We start from the raw sequence: 16,685 nt of genomic DNA, 5'->3' as shown, positions 1-16,685 counted from the left end.
TGAATGCTGTAGTAACTGGTGCTAAGACTTTTTGTTGCAACAGTTTGAGAAAGAAAAATATGAAAATTAAAATAGTAAAACAAAAAGCTGATGCTTTAAACAATTGATTCTGCAATTCTATAAAAATAACAAATACACGAATATATAAAATTATTCCTAAATTTAAGTAAAATGATTTTTTATTACTCTTTACAAATTACTGTTTAGGTTTGGCCATCACAGACTATTCATTTTAAAACTCAAGTGATAATACTTTAATTAAATCTATGAATTAATGCACATTAACGTCATTAGGGAATTATTTTTTCTAAATTATTAAAAACAATCTAACACATATTCTTTCGGTCATACACATTAATCCCACACCTTTATAACAATCTAACACATATTCTTTCGGTCATACACATTAATCCCACACCTTTATATAGGTGAGTATCATGTTACAAGATGGCAATAATGTTACAAGAATTGGCCCAATGACCAGATTTTTATCACAGAAAGAATTCCATTGCTTTTAAATTATTCAAAATCCAACAAGGCTCCACAAAAGAGCTGAATGAAAGAACTACCAATAAAATAAATGTTCTCTCTTGACTAAAAGGATCTTGATGTATAAAAAATATATATATAACACTGTAATTTTTGGTACCAAAAAGAGGCTATACGGGAGAAGTTCTAATAACAGAGAAACGCAGTAAAATAACAAAACTCAATCTAAGATCTGGTTTCAAAATAAATGTCCTTAGATTAACAAAATATATTTTAAACTCCCAAATACATATATGTTGTCAAAAAAACAGTTAAAATTTTTAAAATACACTGGAAAGAGAAATTAGAGGTTACTTATACACACATACAAATAAGCTGAGAATATTTTGTTAGAGGAAAAAAATCCACATAGACATAGTAATATTCTATTTTCTTCTGTATATCAAAGAAATGATCAAGTGCAATTTGCATGTTCTGACAGAAAACAAGTCATTAATATTCTAAGTTACTTACAGACTGAATTTCAAGAAATCTAGGCCCCCTCAAAAACAAAGCAAAGCAAGATTTTTAAATGTGACTGACTTCCACTAGCTGTTTAGTGAATCTTCTCTACCCTCACAAGTATATCTTTCTTTATATTTTGAAAGTCAGCATGCCAAAAACTGTCTCATTGTTCATTCATGTCTAAAATCACCATTAATCTCAATTGTCAAAATTGTAGAAAATTAGATAAATAGTATTTGACATATTCAAAAAGGATGAATTTCATACTTATTTTTCTTTATGCTTTATTTTGCCACTTGTACTTTATTCAACTTTTAAATTTCTAATGAAAATTATTCTTAAAAATTATATTACGAACATTATAATTAGTAGGAAAAGAGCATGTGACTAGTAAATATCCCAATAACATACATGAACTTGGAGAATAAGGATTAACTTAGGTAATAATCTTATGATATTAATATAAGATTTTCCAAATAAAATGAAATCAAAAGCCTTCAATAATGGACTTTTAAAAATATTTTTAAGTACAAACTTCCCTTCTTCTATTGATTTTTTTTTACTATTTTCCCCTTTTCTTTTTAATCTCCCCTATATTATGAACACGAGTTTTCAACTTTCCTCTTATCAAACACAAAATTTATTTAACAAACAATTTTAGCATATTCTTAAGTTCTATGATTGAGGTTCTGTTTAGAAACTGTTTATGGCTTAGAATTGTAGATAGCTCAAACAGGACCAGACTGTCTGCAAAGAATATTACATTCGTAAATTGCTATGCCACAAAATAGAAGAATGGTTTAACACAGGACCTCTGATTTCACCCAAAGACATGCAAGTCGCCTTTCTTAAGTCGTATATAATCACTTGAGTATGACAGGACTGAAAAAGAACACATAAAAGGCTATATTCAGAAAGCCATATGATTACAAGCAGAAATTCACACAATTCTCAGGTTTGGTATCTTTATTCTATCACTATGCAACGAATAGTATACTGTACTGTTACTTATAAAAATGAAAAATTACTGGTTATTCAATTCTCCATGAGCTCTGAATGTGGGAATGTGCAGATTTCCCACCACTCCCATCCTGAGGATCCATTTCACACTTGTCATACACACCCATCTCCTTGCCTGGAATGCCTTCATGTCTCACCTCATTCTCTCCTTCTCAGCTTCAAAAATTCATCCTGAGATTCCCCCAATACTTTTCTGGCTTCCTCAACAACAATGAGCCTCTCCTTTACTATGTTCTAGAATATAAACAAGTATTTATTTGTGTGTATTTACACACACACACACATTCACATACACTTCTTTTTTCTTCATTTAACCTCCCTTTCACCTACAACTGTGACCAGTGAGTACTACTATTCTTTCAATTTCTTAAATAGGAAAACTAAGGTGGATAAGGTTTCTCTGATTTCAGAGTCCATTGTCTGTCTTTTAATACACACTTCCTTCAGCTCTGCAGCACTGAAATGGTCCTCTACCTGCCTCTGTTCTCTGGGTCTCCTGAAGATGGAAGAGACCCTGTCTCCACCTTTGTATTCCTCGTGCCTGGCACAGAGCAGACACTCAACAAATGCTCAACAAGTGAGGAATGAATAAACAAATGAAATTCAGTAATGTTCAACTTCCTCTGTGAGGAAAAACTCATTCCCTTCTAAACTTTCTTTTAAATTTGTTTAAGCTGTAGATGGACACAATACATTTATTTTATTAATTTATATGTCATGCTGAGGATCAGACCCGTGCCTCACACATGCTAGGTAAGTGCTCTACCACTGAGCTACAGCCCCAGTCCCCCTTCTAAACTCTTATTCTGCAAAAAGTATGATCACAAGTGCAAATTTCACTCAACAAGTATTTTGTGAGTGTGTACCCTTTGTGATGTGTTGTGTTTAAATACCACAGGGAATTTAAAGATAACTGTCCTCAAGAAACTTAAAATTCAGTGGGGAAAAGGGGTAAATGCTAGATAATGCTACCTGTACTTGTTTTATTTTTTCTTAATCCCCACAACTGCCTCTTTAAAAGATAAAAGAATCTCATTCTTCATAAATTTGTTCCAACACTACACACTTCTGGGTTGTTGAGATATAGATCAATCAACAGGAAAAAAAAACAGTTTAAACAATTTCTATGGATCTTAAATATACAATCTCTTGAACCATTCTCACTTAGCTCAATGGTCATTTAAGTAGAATATATTATTAAAGAAGATAATAAAATCAAGGATACTCTGCAACTACCCTTGCTTTTTCTTTTGTGAGAGGCAGCATAGCCAAGTGGAAAGAGCATGGGTTTTGAAGATCAGGATTCCCATTCCAACTCTGTCCTATTCTCCCCATGTGAACCAGACATAAGTCCCTGTTTTTTTTTAATCTATTCTTAATTTATATAATATGGAGATTGAGGGGATGGGGATATAGCTCAGTTGGTAGAGTGCTTGCCTTGCATGTTCAAGACCCCTGGGTTCAATCCCCAGCACCACAAAAAAATAATAATAATAATAATATGGAGATAAAGACCTTCTAGAAAGACCTCTTATAAAGAGCCACTCGTGTCAGTCTCTCTTGATGCATCTTGAAAGGTATTGGTTCTAACTTTCACGTAACAATATAAGTACTTCTGCTCCAATGTCAATAACACACAATGTTTATCAAAAGAGAGGTACTTGAAAAAAAGCTACTTGTGATAGGAAAAGGTGTCTTGGTTAATATTCAAGACCCATAAAATGTAGTTAAGCCTCAGGTTTCTAGATCATTTGCCTCTTCCCAACACATATTCTGCAAATCCCTTATTCCAGATTCTCTGCATGGAAAAATCAAACTTAGTAATTATTTTCTATGTTAAGATCTAAAAGAGCAGAAAGATGTTACTCTGTACTAAGAAAACCATTTTCACAACAAATCTTGGAGTAAAGAAGAGAGAAATAAATCATGTATAGTGCCCAGGAACCAATCTCAGCACAGAGCATACGTGGTATTACTTTCCAAGTCATTTCTCAACTATTTCTATTAAGCAATTTTGCAGAACACATAAAAAGTTTCCTGTATATTCTAAATCTAATTTATAATCTATTGACTTAAATAACACATTTACTGGTGTTAGTACAACTGAACATTCATATGCAAAAAGAAGTTAATCACATATCTTAAGCCTCAAGATGGATTACAGACCTAAATGTAAAATGCAAAACTATTAAACTTTAAGGGGGAAAAAATGGCTCTGGACATTAGCACCATTCTCTTAGAAACCTCTGCACCATGACAAAGAAAGGGGAGAAAGAAGTGAAAGCACAAAAGAATAAAGGAGAAATTCTAGTTAACTTCTAGCTTCTGCATCATGGAGGTCAGAAGAACAGAAATAAAGAATGCTGGAGGCCGGGGACAGTGGCACAAGTGTTGGACTGTATGTTACAGACTAGAGTTTGTCTCTCAATACATCTAGACTATCCAATCATCAAGACCACCTCTGAGACATCCACCTTGCTCGTGTCAAAATAGTCCCTGTTAACACTTTGCCTTGGACCTGTGGCATTCTGGACTAGTTGTTCTCAGAGTGGCAGAGTATGCTATGTGTACAATGAATCATATCTTCTATTGTCTTAACTGAAAAATCAAAAAATCAAAAATAAAAACCAGTATAAAATACAGGTGGCCTTGGGCTTAGCAGTGAGTTCTTAAAATGACACCAAACCATGATGAAATTGGCTTTATTAAAATTAAAAGTATCTGCTCTGACAATGACACTGATAAGAGAATAAAAAGACAAGCCAGTCTTTTTTAACACATATCTTAAAATATGCTTATATACTATATATATGTATATATATATATATACATATATATGTATAAAGATATAAATATGATATATATACATATACATATATATTTTTTTTTTAAATTCTGAGAGGTGGGGGTAAACTTCAGTGGTAGAGCACATTTTATTTGTATGCACAAGGCCCTAAGTTCAATCTCCAGAATTACAAAAGAAAAAAACATGTAATTTTTGAAACTCAACAGTAAGAAAACAAACCCCATTAAAAAGTAAGCAAAAAGCCTGAACACATACCTCACCACAAAACATATGTGGATAGAAAACAGCAAGCAAAAGATGTAACATCCTATGTCATTAGGGAATGGCAAGTTAAAGCAACAATGAGACATTACTATGCACCCATAAGAATAAATAAAACCCCCCAAATTTACAGAATTAAATGCTACCAAGGATGTAGAGCAATAGGGACTCTCATGCATTGCTAGTGTGAAGGTAAAATGGTAGTCATTTTGGAAAGCAGTCTGGCAATGTCTTACAAAGCAAACTATAATCTTACCATATGATCTGGTTATCATACTCCTAGGTATGTATCCAAGTTATTTCAAAACTTGTGTCCACACAAAATCCTGCATATAAAGGCTCATAATAGCTTTATTCATAGTTGCGAAAACCTGGAAGCAACCAAGATTCTATGTGATACTGTTAAGCAATAAAAAGAAATGAGCTATTAAACTTCAGAAGGCATGGATTAACCTTAAATATATATTGTTAAGTAGAAGAAGCCAATGTGGTAAGGCTGCATGATTCTAATTGTATGAATTCTGGAAAAGACAAACCTACAGATACAGCAAAAAGATCAGTGACCATTGGGGTAGAGGGTGATAGGTGAAGCACGGAGAATATTAATGTGTTGGAATTATTCCTGATACTGTGACATTATGATGATAGAGATATCAAAACATAGAACTTTATAGGACAAAGAGTGAACTTTAGCATATGCAAATGTAAGAAAATCATTGTGAGGTCAAAGGATTCCAAGATAGAATGCAGATTGTGACAAAAAGACAGTTAACTGTATTATAAATGTGTGCAACAATCTCACTAAAGTGCACACAAGAAAAAAAGTGTTTAGATAACTCTGGAAATGAGTGAAGACAAAAAGACTAAAATGCAAAACGAAGCCAGGTGCTACCACACACACCCGAAATCCCAAACACTCAGGAGACTGAGGCAAGAGGATCACAAGTTTGAGGCCAGCCTCAGCAACAATAGTGAAACCCAACTTTGAGTCCTCAATTTCTCAAAAATAATTTTAAAAAAGAATGGGAATGTAGCTCAGTGATAAAGTGCTCCAAGGTTCAATCCCCAGAATAAATAAATAGATAAGTAAATGCAAAAGGAACTACACATAAGCACTGTACTATAGTTGATAAAGTTGTTTCCCATGAGAGCACAGGTTAGCAATTCCAATATTGCTATCTTTGTATAATGGAAATGAACAATTAGGCAGATGGTAGGAGCCAGGTTTCTTCCAACTGTTGGGAGTACATTTATAGATAAATGGGTTAAGACCAGAATGATACATAGTGAATAGATTACAGTTAAAGATATATATGAATTCATATTTAGCTTAATATAGCTAGAGAGTCACACAGAAATATATATGCATACATATACACATATGTACAAATATGTATAGTCACGTTCCTATACACAGGTTTGCATACATACATATACTCCCTGCCTTTTTCACATGAAAAAAGCCTGGAAGCAGTGATATCCCAGTAGCAATAAGTACACCTGGCACCCAACCTTGATTTCTAATACAATTTCCAAACAAAAGGAACCAGATTCCTTGGATAAATGGCTAATTCTCAAACTGGTACAGGATCTATATACAAGAAGAGCATGTAATACCTTATAGTACCAGAAAGTAAAGAAAAATGCTTCCAAAAAGAAAAAAACTCACATTGATGGTGGTATGTCAAAGGGACACCAGGGCCAAACTATAAGAATTGGGGTAATAAAATAGACTGGATTATAACCCAAAGTATAAAACATACATCCATGATAACATAAGTAAATGATGACCAATAAGAGTAAACAATGAGTAAATAAAGTGGAGAAAAAAAGAAAATTCCCCATGAAGGAGAATTCCAAATAATGAACACAGATACTCTAACCATGAGGCTGGGGGTAAGGCATGAGCATAACTCTCTAGTTCTTAAGTATGAGCTGTACACAGCGACTTCCTTCCAAGAGTACAGGATAAAAAGGGGGAAAAATGAGGAATTTCACAGTGGATAAACCTTATACTGCCTCAGTCAGGCGATCAAGATAAGTATCAACCATGATAAATCACACTGACAATATGTACCCTTGAATACGATGTGATAAAAATGGCAATTTACCTCTGTCATATTCCTTCCCAAAACCCATGCTCACAGTCTAATTGTGAGAAAAACATTAGACAAATTCCAAAGGAGGGGAATTCTACAAAATACCTGACCAGTACTCCTCAAAACTGTCAACATCATCAAAAACAAGAGAAGCACACGTATAAAGACATGAATTAGGGTGAACATTTTTTATATACAAAGATATGAAAAACTGTGGTCTATATGTGTAATAAGAATTGTAATGCATTCCGCTGTCGTGTATTTAAAAAAAATAAAATCAATTAAAAAAAAAAGAGAGAGAGAAGGCTGAGAAACCACCCAAACCAAGAAGCACCTAAAACATTTGATTACTAAATGTAATGTAACATCCTGGACAATAAGATCCTGTAATAGAAGACATTAGATAAAAACTAAGGAGGGTTGAGAGTATACTCAGCAGTAGAGCACCTGCCTAGCATGCAGGAGGCCCTGGGTCTAATCTCTAACACACACAACACACAACACACACACACACACACACACAGAATATAAAGTATGAAGTGCAATTAGTAATAACAAACTGATACTAGTTTGTTAATTGTAACAAATATCAATATAAGTTGTTAATGAGAGGGGAAACTGGTATGGGCTTATATAGGAATTAACTGTACTATTTCTGTACTTTTTCCATAAAACTGTTCTTTAAAAAATGCATTTTTTAGATCTCATTTAGGAATGTGTCTGGAAAACACTGAAGAGGTTTTATTGCAGCACTGAAGAACTTTCCACTTTCTTATATATATTTAACTTAAAATGTTTAATACTGCCCCACTACAGAATTTTTCTAAAGAAAATATTTTCAATCACTAACAGCTGCAAACAATTTCATGCAGTAATTCCCAGCAGGGATGTACTATAGCCAGAGTACTTTAAAGTTCCACTTTTCCCCTTACACACCTCTGCAGATGTCTGAGAGTTTGTAACCTATTATTAACTTATGTTGTTTTGTTCTGATCCAAATACCTACCAAATATGTTTAATATGACTCAGAAAAGCTAACCTAAATTTTAAATAAATCAGATTAATGCTAAAATACTCATTCCACTAAAACTTTAAGCAAGCAAAAAGAACTTTTTAAAAAGTATCATTTTCTCTTCTGGATACTATTTTTTTTTTATTATTATTATTATTATTATTATTATTATTATTATTATTATTTTAAACCTGATTGAAATGAGTTGCTGCAGAAAACAGATAAATGAAGAAAAGAGGAAATAAAAAGCAGTGGGGGAGATGGTGTGTAGTATAACATAAGAAAAAGACTAGGTTTGAAATGGATCAAATAAGAACAGTAGAAGCAGAGAGAGTAGCAAGCCTATGTCATGACAGAAAAGATACCTCCAAAGAATTAGCATAGGTCAAAAACTTGAAACGAGGAAGAAGCTAGAGACAAAAAAAAAATGACGTCTTTAGTCACAAATTGTTCAAAATTAACAAAAGAAACATATTAAATATAATTTGACTTAAAGTACTCTCCACTATTAATTCCCCATTAAAACTGCTATATAATGACACTCAGTAATATTAGCAAGTGAAAATAAATTATAGAGTGAATGCACCAAGTATTGTGAACTATGGTTTTCTCAGAGTAAGAATTAAACACAAATTTTCTTTCTTTTCCCTCCTGTGAAATTAATGATTTCTGGAATTTTACTAAGTCTTAATCTATGTATTCTGCACTATAAGCATTCTATGAACACATTACATTTGTGATATATTGGCAAGTCTATAAAGTGTTTTAACTTTCAATTTTTAAATGTGAATCCGTGACAAAAAAAAATTTCCACACCAGCAACTTAAGAACTACAGCAACATGTTCAGAAAGCTCCACTTCCAAAAAGAAAATATACACTAGGCGAGAGAGAATGAAAATGATTTTAACTTCAATAGACTCACTGCCACGTTATCTACATTTGTACACACTTTCCAAAATTCACTAGAGCTATAGAATGGCATCTTTCCAATGGCAATAAAGTAGGAGCAATACACAACACAGATATTTCAAGCTTTCCGGGTTTGTTTTGTTTTTAACATAAGGAAGCCTTCCAGGAATCCCAATTCTGCCCTCCAGAGATGACAAAGCCAAATATCAAACTGTTCACACACATGTGAAACCAAGTTTTATCTGAATTCATCCTAAGATATTAGCTATTTTACCTACTCCCATTATAATTAGAGGTAAAAACTGAAACCTTTTAAACAAAAACAATCACATATTTCACTGAAACATATTTAGTAAAGAAGGATTCCAATATATGCTTTACTATTCTAGATGTCTACCTACCGATTCAAATCCTACTACCAAAGAGACCTGTCCCCAGGAAGAATCCGGCAATCCTGTGTGAGTAGGATTTAAGAAACAGCATGAAAACAATTGGTACAAAGATTGTCCATACAGGTCTACTGAAATTAAAAAGGAGAGAGCAGGGTCTTTATGGGTGGGAAATCTACCCCAAAAGCTTTAACTGACAACAACAGAAGGCCATCATCCCCAAAGTAAAATGGTGCAAGTAAAGTGGAACAAGCTGAGAAAGGAAAGTCAACAACAATCAGAAATTGACAACCATCCCAAAACAATGAGCTATCTTAATTTGAAAGGGTGCGACCCTATCCCTACGGATAGCTTTGAAAAGACCCTCCCAACTTGGGGTGGGGGAGAGTAGTTTTGAAAGCCCTAATGGGAATACTCAGTCAGTAGCTGACCCACCTAGCAGATAAGCGCAGGTGTATCTGCAGAAGCCCACGTTACAAGGAGTATTACACGGAATCTTCCCTTCCCTGCCTTCCCAAAACCAGGTAGCCGCGAGTGGGGGGACTCGGGTGGGCACCCACTCCATGGCGCGCCACGATGAGGCGCGCGGACGCGCTCCAGCGGCAGCGTCCGCGCACACCTGGCTGCCAACACCAGTTGAAAGCAGTCAAAGTGAATGAGGGCGGACACGATGCCTGGCACCGCTCAGATCCAAGCACATAAAGGCGGGTTTTTAAAGTCAACGGGAAGTCAAAGCCGCCGAGTCCCCGGGCGGGCGCCTTTTGCCGAGGGGCTCTTACCTCGGAACCGCCCTCGAAGCCACGGCTCTTCCCGAGGCTCCACGAACCCAGACGAGGTGGGAGGCGGACGGGAGAAAGACCCTAACCTGGAGAGCGCCCTCCCGATCCCTCTTGAGCCGCAGAGTCGCCTTCCGCGCCCGGCTGAAAAGAAAGGCTCTCAGGGCGAGCACCGCGCCCGCCTCGCGCCAGGCGAGACCGCCTTGCTTGCCGCTGCCTGTGAAGTCTGGAGCTGCCCGCCCGCTCGCGGCCAGAGCCTGCCGCGCCGCGCATGCCCAGTGCCCGCGCGAGGAACGAGCGGGCGAGCGCGCGCGTGGCCGGGAGCTGGCTCCGCTCTCCGGGTCTTGACTGCAGCCGAGGTGCGGAGTCTCCGGTCCACCCCAGTGCCCGAGACTAAGGGGCCGGGCGGCCGGAGGGAAGGAGGCGGGGCGCCGCGCCAAGTTATCAAGGCCGCGATCAAAGTCAGACCGGGGTTCCGAGCCGCTGGCGGGTTTCCAGAAGTGCCCCAGCGAGACCGACTAGCAGTAGGAAGACACGGGATGGGCAGTAGAGCTTGTGGAGAGGTTCGACCTGGGCAAGAGTAGATGGCCCGGGCAGAGGGAGCTCTTCAGTTGCAGCGCCTCGGGTCCTGCTGCACAGATCGTGGCCATTCTCCTGTGGCAGTAAACCTGCCGCACCCAGTGACCAAAACAGCCTTTTGTCTTCCTTCTCTGGACCCCTGGCCTATTTCCCCCTTTTTGTCGCTTTCCTGTTTTTCGTCTCCCTATGCAGTAAACCGGTGGTACCCAGGGTCCTCCAGGGGTTCCTGAGATCTCCAAACTGCCTGTCCTGTGCTTCATCCAACAAGCCCAAACCCGCCTCCCGCAGCGCTGCCTCCGATCCCATTTTTCATTGTAGCTCTTGCCAAGAGCCTGATGTAGTTTGAAGTAGTGAAGACTTTTTTTTTTTTTTTTTTACTTTTTACTTTTTGTCTCTTGTACCTTAACCAACCTTCATAAACTTCACCTCCTCGCTGAGGTAGATCCACAAAATGAGAAGTCTTGTGAACATTGTGCTTTCTTACTGTTATAGCATCTTAGTTGACATAGCTACGCCCCCACACACCCTGGTGTTCTAACTTCCAACTCAATTGACTTCCAATAGTCAACGAAAGACTCTAAATTAAACTTGGTTAAAATAGCCTGAACTTGCCTGCTTTGTGAAGCATATGAAAGCACAGTCAGGGGGAACTGAGATGTCAGGCCAAGGAAGTAAAGAAAGTTGCAAAAGCACTGTCAGGTCCCCTGTTCCTACCTTAGTCGTGAATCCTCCAATAATTCCACTAGGTCACCATCCACTTGAACATTTCCAGTGTTAAAACCCTCTATTTTTACCAATATTATGCATAACCATGATTATCTGTTTAATATTTACCTATGCCAGGAGCTAAGCAATTTACATGCATTAACTCTAACCCTTAAAATAAGCCTTATTATACCTATTTAGCACATTAGGCAAATGAAGAGCAGAAATTTCTTTCTTTTGGCCAAAGCCAATTCTGACATCAGAATTAAAATTTAGGTCTGCTTATTCCAAATCCTGTGTCATTTGATTTATGAACCCTAATCAACTTTCCTTAAATAATACCACTAGTCCTGGTTCTACCCTTAAAATTCATACAAAATTATTTTTATTCCATTAGGCATTACAAGCCATGAAATAGTAGAACAAAACTATTAATTAACAGCCAGAACATCTAACACTTTTCTTCAAAATTCTTTTCCTTTCCCTTTCCTTAGGAGACATAGTGAGCCCTAACTACAATCCTTACCCTGCTTTGGAACACTACTTTCAAATAGATAACTGAGTCAGGAAGAGATCACTGGCCCCTTTCATCCAAGCTGCCCTTCCAGTAAAGCATCCTAAACTGTTTTGGGTGTTTCTGTTAGCAAACATACTACTTAGAGTCAAATAGAACACCCAATTAAAATTAAGCTGTATCTCTCACTTTCCATCATCTATATTTCTAAATTCTGCATGTTCAAAGCTTTCCCCTTTTATCCTTATTAAACATATTTGTTTTCAGACACCATTTCAGATAAAGAAATATTAGTGATCACTTCAGTTTAATGAATATGCCATCTTTGTCTCCATTTAAGTACTATAAAAAGTTCTTAATAACATTGCAATTTTGCTTATGCTTTTGCTAGAAATACATGTTAAGCTTACCTATCTACAGCATCATCATTATACAAGTTTTTCATCACCATTATACAAGTATGCAAGTTTTTCCCTTTCAAAAATCTCATTTGTTAATTTTGACATGTGGGACAAAAATGATGTAGGACAGAATGAATTGAATAGATGGGGGACATGGAAAGAATAAGGCATCCAAAATGTGGATTCAAGTAGCAAAACTCAGGAATGGACAGAGTCTACAGCTGAATATAAAGGCTACACACAGAAAATAGTATTGAATATTTCAAAATAACTAGAAGAAAGGATTTTGAATCTTCTCACAAAGAAATGATAGGTGTATGAGATTACAAATATGTTAAATACCCTGATTTGATTATTTCATTTTGTATACATGTATCAAACATCACAGACACCCTGAAAATTTTTAAAAGACATAAAAAAATGAAATAATATAAAAAGCAGAGAATTTTTAAATGTGGATAAATTATAATGGCAGAATTATATTTGTGGCGTTTAGAAACTCCCCAAATACTACCCAAAGGGATGTATTTCTCAAACATCCCTCTTTACTCTCACCTACAATCAGATATATGAATGTCATTTAAGGACTTGCAGTCTTAAAGCCATATAATGCAAAACAGACATATAGGTAAGTGTAGAAAAGGTATACTGTAGTATAGTATATTATAATTGTTGTAAACCAATCTCAGTATTCTACATATAACTTGGTAGACTAGTAATTTCTCTTTGATTGCCACCATCATTGTTATTTCTCATTTGAAAGAACAAACCAAATTGCTTGGATTATTTCATATGCTCTCACTTCATAAGGTGCTTGGACTTGCTTCCTACTTTGTAATTGATGTTTATATTTCTCCTTTGTTATGGTTCTTTACATTCATTTGGGTTAATAAACTCAGTTTTGTTTAGCCTTCAAATGCTTTAAAGCTAGAACTTTAAAATGCTTTATTATACACCATATGAATACAAATGTGTGGAAATTGCAAAGCATGATAGGAAGTGAAATACCACTAACAAAAAGTTTTTTTCCATAGGTAACCTCTATTTCACCTACAAGAAACTTTACTAGTTAAAAATAAATAAATGAATATACACAACTGCTTACAATGGATGAAACCATTTGCATTTATCTTTTTTTTTTAATAATCAAGAGTTATTTTGCAGGGCTGGGATTGTGGCTCAGTGGTAGAGCACTTGCCTAGCACATGCAGGCCCTGGGTTCAATCCTCAGCCCACATAAAAATAAATAAACAAAACAAAGGTAGTGTGTCCAACTACAACTAAAACATAAATATTTTTTTAAAAAGAGTTAATTTGCCACAAAAAAAGATGAAAATCCAACAATGCTATACACAAATCCTCTCTAGAGAAAAATGATAAGATCAAGTTAACATCCCAGAATTTCTCATGAATTAACATCAACCAAGTGTATTTCATAATCAAAGATCACAAGATATATAAGAAAATTAGTCACCATGAGTGTCAGCAGAATAAACAAAGATAATTAGATATATGAGACAAAAAACCTAATTAGCATTTATCTAGCTGCCAGAAGAAATAAAAAATAAAAGCATAAATAAAAGACTGATAAAAATGGACTAGGCATACATGAAAAAGAATGCAGCAGAACTTTTGGAAGGCAAAAGTAATAATTGTTGAAATCTGACACTCCATGAATGAGTTAGGATGCATGAGTTAAAGTACATTAAATATAGTCAAAAAGAACAATGTAAGCTAGATATGAAAATTTTTTCCAGCATGCAGCATGAAGTGGGTAAAAAGAGATGAAAAATGAAGATTAAGAGATATGGTAGATATGTTATATAGCTACTCAGAATCCTGAAATGAGACAGTAGAAAGAATGCAATAGAGGCCAGAGGTGAAGAAACAACAGATAGTAATGTTCCAAGGTTAATGTAAGATACGACCTCTACAAAGAGGAAGGACTAGTATATACTTGTATCACATAGGATACCTGGAAAAACCAGATAGAGGAAGCACAACATAGATATCACATAAGACATGTGAAAACAAAAGCAAACAAATATACAATAAGTGGAACTAGCAAACACCAGAGGAAATGCAATTTTAAAAGCATTGAGAAAGGAAAATAAAACTATCTACAAAGGAAAAACCATGTGAGGAATTCTCAACAATACTAATGGCATCCAGAAGACAAAGGAATATATCCACCAATGTTGAATGAAAGTAACTGTTAGCCTATAAAAGTCCTAGGGGAAAAAAAATATGTTCAGGAAAGTTGTATTTCTAAAACAAAAACGGAATTAGGACATTTTTAGATAAGCAAATCTGTCCTTCTTACCACTTTCACTAGATGAACTTCAAAAGCACATTTGCAAAGGCAGAAAAGTGACCCAGTAGGAAATACTGGAAGGCAAGAAACAAATTGTGCAAACAAATTGTGCAATTTGTGCAAAAAAATTGATAAACATTTGGGTTAATCTAAAGAAACTTAGTCTGTATAAAATAATAATAAATAATATGAACTTTGTGGAGTTAAAAAAGGACACAACTAAAATACATATTTTAGTTTTTAAATTTACATATAAATAATACATATAAGTAATTTACATATAAAAAATAATACACATAATTTAATTTACATATAAATCAGGAGAAAGATGGTCAGAGTTAAACTTCTGAGACTCTTCTATTGTTCTAAGGAGGCTAAGATACTAATTTCAAATGTCCTCAAGCAAAACAGTCACAATAAAACTAACCATAAGGTACTTACAGTATCTAAATGCTTAATTAACTCATTTAAATTCTCAAAATAATTTTAATAAACTCCACTTCTTAGGTTAAAAAACACTCATAGGTACACACATACGCACACCATAACTCATGGAGCTAAAATATGATGAAATTGAGATGTGACTTGAAGAAGCTTGGTTTCAAAGGCCATGATTTTGACCAATATGCTCTACAGTATCCTAAAGACTCTAAAAGAATAGAAACAGTACATAGAAATTCCAAAACTATAGAGGGAGGGAAAGGGAGGAAGAAATGAATGAACAAACACTGACAAGTATAGCTCAGTGGTAGAGTGTGTGCTGTCCTGGGTTCAAAACCCAGCACCAAAAAATAAAAAAGCAAAACAGGGCCAGGGTTGTGGCTCATGGTAAAGTACTTGTCTAGCGTATGTACTGGGTTCCATTCTCAGCATCACAAATAAATAAATAAACAATAAAGTTCCTTCAACAACTAAAAAAAAAAATTTAAAAACTATTAAAAAAAAAAAAAGCAAAAACAGTCAATCCTTCTTTCCATCCTGTGCAAAAATAAAAACAACCAGAAAAAAGAAAGTAAAAAAGTATAGAAATGTGAGGGGGGCATATAAAAAGATTAAAAATAATAATTGAAGGGAAAAGCATTCAGATGCAAACATAATACAATATACAACATTTATTAATAAAAGAATGTAGAGCCAGCATGGTAGGGAACACCTATAATCCCAGTGACTCAGGAGGCTGAGACAGGAGTTCAAAGCCAATGTCAGCAACTCAGTGAGGCCCTAAGCAACTCAGCAAGACCCTGTCTCTAAATAAGTATATATATATATCCCTGTCTCCACATGTATATGTAAGTATGTATGTATGTATGTATGTATATTTAATGTGTGAAGATAAGGTATATAGCAATTATAGAATATACATTTTTCATCAAACCCATGAGAAATATTTATAAAATAAGTATATTTTAACACATTTCAAAGAATTTATGTCATCTGGACCAGAGGTTAAGAAACTTCTTCTGTAAAGGGCCAAATAGTAAATAGCTTTGCAGGTCAATGGTCTCCATTGCAACCTTCAATGCTGTCACTCTATAGCTCAAAAGCACATACAGACAATGCAAAAGCAAACACCATGGCTGTGGTCCAATAAAACTTTGTTTAGATGTGCAAATTTGAATTTTACATAATTCCCACACACCTAAAAGTATTATACTTCTTTTGTGCTTTTCATCCATTTATAATGTGCCAACTATTCTTAGCTTGCCAGCTATGAAAAACCAGGTAGTAGGCTGAGTTCAGTTCATAGGCAGTAAGTAGTTCACTGACCTCTAATTTAGACTCATCTCTGTTTACAAGGCAATAGAGTTAGAAATCAATAGCAGAATATTTTTTAAAGGTTTAAGTTTAAAATTAGCTTAAATTTTAAATGACAGTACATTTCTAAAGATTAATTTAAATAGGGATC

General features: G+C 35.4%; 1 protein-coding gene across 3 annotated transcripts in view; it reads right to left on the bottom strand.

Annotated features, from left to right (window-relative positions):
- Positions 1 to 10,447, bottom strand: part of Eps8 (EGFR pathway substrate 8, signaling adaptor) — a 161,942-nt gene extending 151,495 nt beyond the window's left edge. For all 3 annotated transcript variants that reach the window (XM_071610118.1, XM_071610117.1, XM_027955932.2), the window contains exon 1: positions 10,270 to 10,447. The gene's annotated coding sequence lies outside the window, so the exon portion shown is untranslated. The remainder of the gene's footprint in view (positions 1 to 10,269) is intronic.
- Positions 10,448 to 16,685: the final 6,238 nt, after the last annotated feature.

The sequence above is a fragment of the Marmota flaviventris genome, chromosome 3 (assembly GCF_047511675.1).
Source record: "Marmota flaviventris isolate mMarFla1 chromosome 3, mMarFla1.hap1, whole genome shotgun sequence".
NCBI lineage: Eukaryota > Metazoa > Chordata > Mammalia > Rodentia > Sciuridae > Marmota > Marmota flaviventris.
Note: the sequence above shows the minus strand (reverse complement) of the source record. Positions and strands in the feature narration are given on the sequence as shown.